Below are 9,027 nucleotides of genomic sequence, written 5' to 3'. Positions count from 1 at the left end.
GGCCCTGGGGGTGATGCCCTTGGATGCGCGAGCCGCCTTCTGTGGGGGTTGGGGGGACTGGAGGAGGGTTTAAGAAGTCGGTGTCGAGGCCAGCCGGGCGTCTGCCTGTCTTGGGCAGGAGCGGCATCCTGGGTTTTGATGTGACTTTACCAAACCCCGGGGGGAAAGGATAGTGAGAATGCCGTTGTGTTCCCAGAAAGGCACCTACCACGCCCCCGACCTAGAAAAAAGATGAGTTGTCAGCCCGCGGAGCTGGGAGGCCGGGGACGAACCCTGGGACACCCTCACTTTGGGGACTGGACTGGGCCCATCGACCTCTAGGGCATTGGGACCGAGACCCTGCTTCACCCCGGGCAGGCTAGGGCCGTGCTCTCCGGTATGTCCCCGAAATTCCTTTCGAGCTCCAGAACCCCTTGGGGACTTTGGGCCATTCTGGTGACTTAGGTCCTTTTATTTTTGCAATTTCTTTCTGTTTGAGAGTGTGCTGGATTTTTTTTCTTTTAGTCTTTCATTCAGTAGTACACATCGTAGTGTCTCTTTGTACAACCGAACAAAATCCCCTGAAGAGGGTATTATTGAATATTTTAGTTGTAAAAGAATCAAAGTTGGTTATCTTTCCATGTACAGTATAATCTAAGGAAAATTTAAATAAACCTGTATTTCCTAAAACCAGATGCATATATAGAGTAACATGTTACTTTTTGAATGTCCCATGAGCTAATTTTTAAAAGCTTTGAGTGTATTGCAGGTTTTCCTGTAAAAAAAAAAAACAGCAAACCATTCGACAATATTTGTATCACCATATATTTTGCTCAGATAGAGATAAAAGGAGATAAAAGACTGAGTTTTTTTGTTTGTTTTTTTTTTTTTATGAGGAGCAAACAAGAATGATCACAAGATATTCTCCAATGTGCCCTTGGATATTACTCAAGCTTAGCCTCAAAAGGAAGTCCTGAGTACTGACTTTGTCATTCTGGACAAAATAATTTTTTTTTCTAAATCCTTACCTTCCCTCTTAGAATCTATACTGTGTCCAAGGCAGAAGAATGATAAGGACTAGGCTGTGGAGATTAAGTGACTTGCCCAGGGTCATACATCTAGGAAGTGTCTGAGGTCAAATTTGAATCTAGAACCTCTCTTCTCTAGGCCTGCCTATCGATCCACTGCACTACCCAGCTGCAAATTAATTTCTCAGTATTTTAGGCAACTCTCTATAAGACTATATATAAGTTGCAGAGAAAGGTAACCTACATTAGGAGAAGGAGAATCTTTCTCTGTAAGTTCTCTGTGTCAATTAAATCACAGGTCCAGCCCCTATCCCTGAAATCTTCTAAATCTGACAGTGGTCAGTGATCACACTCATGAGAATATGGCCTGATCCTTTTCCACTCTCACCCCTCACACACCCCTCCATCGCTTTGGCAAAAGTGTCCATCTGGTTTTTGCATATGGTCTGGTCCCAAAGGATCCTTTCTTCTCTTGTGAATCTCTAGCAGCCCAAGTGAATTTTGATTGAGACTCTCACCCTAAACTTGCATTAGGGCCAAAAAAGAACCTTAGTTGTCAGAGTTTCTAGACTGGAGATGAATCCTATCAAACTACAGTCTCCTGCTTCCTTTTTGGATACTACCAGCCTCTTTGAGCCAAAATTAGAGCTAAGTGGGGAAACAGTTGTATTCTTGGAAAGATGGCGCTATAGCCAAGGCATTCTGTAGGTGTAGTGTTCACTTTATTGAGACTGTCATGTTTATTTGTTTCCAAATGCCCAAAAGTAATATGGATTTGGTTTAAAATATTTTTAATTACATACTATATATAAAAGACAATTACATAGTTATACACTAAACAGTTTGTATTCTATGTGAAACCTTTCTTCATCCCCTCAATTGCTAGTGCTCTACCTCTCAAACTGCTTTTTATTAAACTACTTTGTCTTTATTTGTTATGTTCTCTATATATTTACTTTGTACATATTTATGTATAAACTCTTAGAATGTAAGGTACTTAAAAGTAGGAACTGTTTAATTATATTTGTATCCTTATAGTCTGGGAACCTGGCACATAGATGCATAATAAATTCATGCTCTTTGTTTACTTTAAACTGACTTGATGTTATTGGGCAATTTAGGATTGGAAGAATAATTCTTTACAAAATAACCCCAGTTGATAATAGGATAAAGTTTGAAATGTTTGGATTTTAGATTGCTTGAATCACAGAGGCTTTACATTTTTTAATCTCATTTATTTGGAAATTACCAATGCAACACATTTATCATTATTAAGAAGTTATGACTTAATAGGCATGGAAATTAGGCCTGCGATTTCCTGATATAGGAAGTCCTTGCTTTTTCTTTTATATTTTTATGTAGGAACATGAAAGAGTACATTTTAGTTACTGTTTTTTTCTAGTTCTGATCCTTGCTTGTTCATTAGTTGTATAAAGGGGAAAAGGGGTTAATTTTCAAAGGGTTGGACTCAATTATTTAATTAATTCCAAAGAGAATTTATTTACAAAATGTAGAAAGAGTGAAGCAAGAAATCAGAGAGAACATAAGGTAAGATATCTAGCCTGAGCACTAAGTAATTTACTCCTGGCCCTTCCAGGCGTGGAGAATTAATTAGTTTCAGCAGGCTTCAGCAAAGCTAAGGACCTGGGAAGTGTCTGTCAAGAGTAGGTCTCTCCTGAAGATTTTTTTTTTTTTTTTAAGAAAAATCCAGCAGTTAAGAGTCAGCTTTTCACTCACCACATGTCAGTTCAAAGGAAGAGATTTAAAATAGCCTCACCATAAAAACAGGATCTCACATTCAGTCAACAACCTCTTCACCAGCCTCAACTCGAAAGCATGAACTATTGAATTCTCACAAGAAGTAATAGCTCCTTTTAAAGACATTTTCTCTTGCATCACTTCCTGTGCCTTCCCCTAATTCTACATCTACTAATTATAGTTGTCGCTCTGCTCTAGAAGGCAGTCAATTCTGGTTGTCACCCACTATCGCACATGTGGGTCACAGACCTCCCCCACTCAAATGTGAATGGGGTGTTTACACCTTTAGTGATTAAATCTAAAATGGGCAGATCTTCATACTCAACTTTTAAGTACCATGTTCTAAAAATAGACAGGGGTTACAGTTTAATCTTCACAATCAGGGGAGAGTTAAGTATTTTCATTGTTATAATCAGGGAAGAGTTAAATTTAATCTTCACAGTTGTTTGTTATAACTAAGTGCATTCTTATTGACCTTTAAATTGAAGAACTTTAACACCAGCATTCTCTCAGTTTCCATGTTAAGATGAAATTTGCAGTCATTGAACATTTAACAAAAGAGGTTTACTTTGCCCTAAAACAGCAAGGATATAGTAGCACTTAGCTTTTCTGGACAAATCTCCCCTCTGTTCATCCATCTGGAGATCCATCTGGTCATTCGGTCATTAGGGTTGGTAATTTAATAGTCTTAGGCACCAAGAAAGAAGTAAGAAAATAAGCATTTATATTATGTGCCAGGCATCATGCTTAGTGCTTTATAGTTATCTCATTTGATCTTCACAACAACCCCCAGAAGTACTATTATCCCATTTTGCAGATGAGGAAAATGGGACAGACAAGTTAAGGTCACATTTTGCATCTGAGCCTGCATTTGAACTTATTAAGTCTTCTTAACGTGAGACCCAGTGCTCTCTCTATGTACTTTGCCACCTACCTGCCTCAGACTTACGAAGTCTGAGAGGCCTAGACTCTAAACAGCTAGGACATTTTATGCTTTTAAATGACCAGGAAGCTATCTCCTAACCTCTCCCACCTTCATGTTTTGAGAGAAGCTTTGTCCTATCACCAGATTTTTGAATACTGTCTGAGTAGACTGCTTATGGTTTTTGTTGTTACTATTTCATCAGATTCAAATTTAGTACTAGATAGTTGTCTGGCTTGTCTTTTTTTAATGGCTATAAGAAGTTACATGGTAGTTTAAATTGTATTTTGAGAATCTAAAATTGAATTGACTCTTCTACTTGCCACCTGTTGTATCTTATGCACAATCTCAGTTTCCACATCTGTAAAACATACTGACTTCCAGAGTACTTTCCAGTTACAAATCCATAGTCATATGAGCTTAAATAATTAAGTGATATAGGATGTAGATTTTAATAAATATGTATGCATTATAACATATTTTAAGTATCATTACATTTGTGTAACTATTTTTGTCATATACAGATTTCTATTAGGAAATTATTTTCAGATTTATGAGTTAAAGTCATTTTCCAATTGATAAATATATAAACAAGATATAAACTGGTAGTTTTCAAGAATCCAAGGTATTTATAGACAAATGGAAACATTTTTTCAAATAACTAAATATTAAAGTAGTGCAAAATTAAAGCAACTATATGGTTCTACTTTACACCAATTAGACTGTAAAAATGGATAAAAATGGAAAATTACTGTCAATTTAAGGGGCTTATAGACAGTAATGTTGGTAGAGCTGTGTCCCAAATGTTAGCAAATTGTGTATCCCCTTAGACCCAATAGTATCACCATTAGACATATACTCCAAAGAGATCAAAGGAGGATGAGGATATTTATTAAGTAGACACTTAATAAATGTTTATTTATTGGTATTCTTGGGAGAAGGGGGGTAGGACATCCATGATGATTCTTAGGATATGACATGAAGCCTCAATTGTTTTCATTCCAGTTGCTCTTTTTTTTTTAACTTTTTTTTAAACATTATTTTATTTGGTCATTTCCCAACATTATTCATTGGAGACAAAGATCATTTTCTTTTCTCCCCCCAACCTCTCCCTTAGCCGACGCACGATTCCACTGGGTATCACATGTGTTCTTGATTTGAACCCATTTCCATGTTGTTGGTATTTGCATTAGAGTGTTCATTTAGAGTCTCTCCTCAGACATGTCCCCTCAACCCCTGTAGTCAAGCAGTTGCTTTTCCTCAGTGTTTTTACTCCCACAGTTTGTCCTCTGCTTGTGGATAGTGTTTTTTCTCCTACATCCCTGCAGATTGTTCAGGGACATTGCATTGACCCTAATGGAGAATTCCATTACCATTCCAGTTGCTCTTATTGGTGATTTGGAGTTTGTTTTCATAGGGCCATCTTTTATAAATTGTTCCTTTGAAAACTGTTCGTATCCTTTGTTTTTCTCCTGAGGAATAACTCTTCATCTCAATTTCCTTTTACATTTTAGTTTATCATATTTTTATCAGTTATATATAAAGCAAAATTTTCCCAATTTTTTTCTTATTCTTTTTGCATTGATTTTGTTTGTATAAAAGCTTTATAATTTTATTTTATTGAAGTTATTGTTATGGTTCCCAGGGGTAAATACTGTCCATGAGGGCACGAGGGCATAGACTTAGAGAGTAGATTTCAATAGAAATGGGAAAGAACATGATCCTGGAAAGGATAAGGTATAGAAATGTACTTCACAAACAAGAGGACAAGAAAAGAATGAAACAACAGAAAAAATAGGAAGGAAGCAAAATCCGTCTATAAAGCAGAAACATACAAAGTATTTGGAGGGGGAACTCAAAGTTGACTTTAGAAACTTTAAATCTATAAGGAATACAAAAACTATAAAGAAGTTTAAGGACCATGAATCAAAGAATAAAAATTTAGAATAAAAAAGGCAGACAACAAAGAGAACTAGGTAAAGAAATTTTCTTAAGGAAAAAGGTGCAAAAAATAGGGGAAAACTATAAATGAAGAAAAGGGGAATTTTACTTACAAAAAAAAACAAACAGGGAGAATTAGATAGCTGAATAAAAGGGAAAAAGAAAAGAAAATTACTAAGTTTAAGTTAAAATCTAAAACTAGGGAGGAAAAAAAAGAACCTATGGAGAAAGGCTTACCTTAAAGGAGATTAAGCAAACATAAATGAAGAGACACAATGCTGTCTTTAAAGAGGAAGAGGAGAAAAGAATCTGAATTCAAGGGAAAAGTAGAGGAAGATATAAACCTAACTCTCCTAACTTTAAAAATAAATAGATTAAGTAGTCCAGTAAATTAAAGAGTAACATTAGTTAAGAAATCAAACTGCAATCTGTTGCTTATAAGAAACATGCCTAAAAATACAAAGACATGCAAAAAATTAGGAGCTGCAAAAAAATTTATCGGACAAAGCAATAATAAGCTCATGATATAAATAGAGTTAAAAAGGAAATTATGCTGAAAAAACCTGGAAGCAACAAACCAGTATCAGTATTAAATAATATTTTCTAAAAACTTTAAAATCTTAATTCATAAAGCAACTATTAACTGAATTTTAAGAAGATATAGACAATAATGTAATAATAGTAGGAGACACCTGACATAAAAGGGAAAGCATAGAATTGAACAACTTTCTTAAAAAATTATTATTGCCTTGGGTTATCAAGAATTCCCCTCTGGATGTAGACTCTGAATGAACATCCTAGTGCAAATACCAACAATATGGAAATGGATTCTGGTCAAGGACATATGTAATACCCAGTGGAATTGTGCATCGGCGAGGGGAGGGGAGGGAGGAATAGAAAATGATTTTTGTAACCAGGAAATAATGTTCAAAATTGACCAAATTTAAAAAATTAATAAAATAATAAAGGGGGTGGGGAGAGAAGGAAAGGAGAGAGTTACCTTGATGTTTTAATATAACAAACAATTAAATTTAAATTAAAAGAAAAGAATTTCCCCTCTGATGGCTCTCTAGATCTAGTTCTAGAGATGAGAAGCAGAATGTGACACATTAAAATAATGATGATGGCAATAATAGATAACATTTATATAGCACCTACACTGTTCTAAGTGCTTCACAGATTCATTTGATATTCACAAAAATCCTGGGAGTTAGGTGTATTTTTACCATTTTATGGATGAAAAATTGAGACAAACAGAAGTTAAATCACAGCCCAAGGTCACACAATTAATAAATGTCTAAGGCCAGTTTTGGATTCAGGTCTTCCTGACCAGGCACTCTCAACTGCACTACCCAACCAAAAAGTTGGGAAAGGTGGAGGAATTAAATAGTATTTTAAATGAAATATGAAATGTTATTACTATTTAAATATGATTTTTCTGTAACAATGTGTGACTAACACATTAACACACTAACACATAAAAAGTAAGTTTAATGCTTCAAAATTAAAAAAAAAATTCCTCCTCTGACTTTACTAGTAAAAGGTACCTCCTCCTATTTTTTAACTTTTTACATTCTGGTCAAGGATACTTTTGGAATTCGTGATACTTGTATAATTGTACCTCATTTCTACCTTAACACTTTAAAATTTTCCCAGAAGTTCTTGTTAAATAAATAGGGACTCCTTCCCCCTAGTAATTTATGTTCTTAGGTTTACCAAACACTGCTCAGATTACTTCTGGATCTAATAAATGGGTATTGGTTCTTGTTTATCAAGTCTGTTCACTGACCTTTTTTATTATTTAACTATTGCCAAATAGTGTTTATGATTATAATATAGTTCTTTTTAAAAATATATGTTTTTGTGTGTGTGTGTGTGTGTGTGTGTGTGTGTGTGTGTGTGTGTGTGTGTGTGTGTGTTCAGGTCTTTTAGTCCTCTGAATAGATTTTGTTATTCTGTCTAGTTTGGTCATTATTCATATAGGATATATTTTCTTTTTAAAAAGAATCTTTGATCTTACTGATTCGGACTAATCTTCAGTGATCTAAATTGTAACCTAGCCATGTCCTCTCAATACTTTGCCACAGAGGATCCTTTCAATGTGCTAGAGGCCTTCCTTATTTTCTCCCAGCATTACATTGATACCAGTGGACCACTTTGCTCATCTCCTCATTATTCCTTGCCCTGGAAACATGCTGTTTTCAGTTTGAACAGACCTTGGACAAGTAGCTTAAACTGTCTGCCTCAATTTCCTCAACTGTAAAATAAGGATCAAATAAGATAAGGTTCACAGATGGTGGTTATCCCATCCTTGGTGGAGAAAATAGTTATCAGTTGTAAATCATTTTTGTTTTTTCTTGAAATTCTCTCTTTTCATTCTTGAATGAATGCCCTTGAAATAAAGGCCTTTGCTTAAGCACTTAGGCAGTACATATAAAACATATCTTTCTGTCATACTGTTCTTTGATAACATCCTTTACTATTGTCAAGTACTTTTTGTGGCTTTATATATTACAGCCAGCTATTACCCACCTTTCAGTCACCCTACGTGTAATGCTCATTTTTGGTCCTTTGGAATTGTTAGCAAGTACCACAACTTGGAGTTAGTAAAAGTTCCTTGCAGTTTCCCCAAAGGGATCCAGCTAATTCCCTCTTCCTTCTTTTCAACTCTGGGCTCATTTCATTTGCCATCTGAACTGCCAGCCCCAGAAGCTAAATCTTTATAGAGTGTTCTTTCAGAAACATGTTAAAAATTGAGCCATAACCATTTTTTTATCCATTTGGTCTTTCCTCAATGGATGGGTAAACCAGACTCCTTCAGATATATGAAATCATAAAGCTTTTGCATAAATAGAATCAATGCAGACAAAATAAAAAAACTTACGTGGGAAAAGAAATTTTCTAGGAACCTCTTCAATGACTTGGGGCTTAATGCAGTCAACCCAATGTAAAGAGGAATACGTTGAATATCTCACCATCTGGAGAGTGAATACTTTTGGAGGGAATACAAATAATTTGTTTTATTGTTCACTTGAGTATTTTAAGGTCATTTAACAGGTTTATTTCTATTATATCTTCCAGGAAATCTTGAATGATCTTGATGTAGATGTAAATGCAAGACATCTTGTTGTAAAAGAGACTGTAAAGCAGCATTTATACTAAGTTGAATGAATTTTTATAACTAACAATAAGCATAATGGGATCTTATATTGGCTACACTTTTCACTTGTGAGATGGCAAAGATGTAGTCCATTATTGAATATAATTTGCAAAAGCCTTCTTGTTCTCTCCTAATATCTTCATCAAGGATGTCCTCAATAGATGTTCCTCATAAAGATTTGGTGTAGAAGGTAGGTAGTGGTTGATATATTTTTGTTTCTCTTTTGGGGGTGGGGTGAA

At 35.3% G+C, this 9,027-nt stretch overlaps 1 protein-coding gene across 6 annotated transcripts in view; it reads left to right on the top strand.

The window, feature by feature from the left end:
* SANBR (SANT and BTB domain regulator of CSR) overlaps nt 1–9,027 on the top strand; it is a 64,720-nt gene that overhangs the window by 668 nt on the left and 55,025 nt on the right. For 3 of the 6 annotated variants that reach the window (XR_008915629.1, XM_007476785.3, XM_007476786.3), the window contains exon 2: nt 8,710–8,978. The exons of 2 other annotated variants lie outside the window; for them this stretch is intronic. The gene's annotated coding sequence lies outside the window, so the exon portion shown is untranslated. Of the gene's footprint in view, nt 1–48; nt 377–8,709; nt 8,979–9,027 lie in introns of those variants that run through there. One more of the 6 variants, XM_056813966.1, reaches the window with a different exon arrangement.

The sequence above is a fragment of the Monodelphis domestica genome, chromosome 1 (genome assembly GCF_027887165.1).
Source record: "Monodelphis domestica isolate mMonDom1 chromosome 1, mMonDom1.pri, whole genome shotgun sequence".
NCBI classification, from domain to species: domain Eukaryota; kingdom Metazoa; phylum Chordata; class Mammalia; order Didelphimorphia; family Didelphidae; genus Monodelphis; species Monodelphis domestica.
Note: the sequence above shows the minus strand (reverse complement) of the source record. Positions and strands in the feature narration are given on the sequence as shown.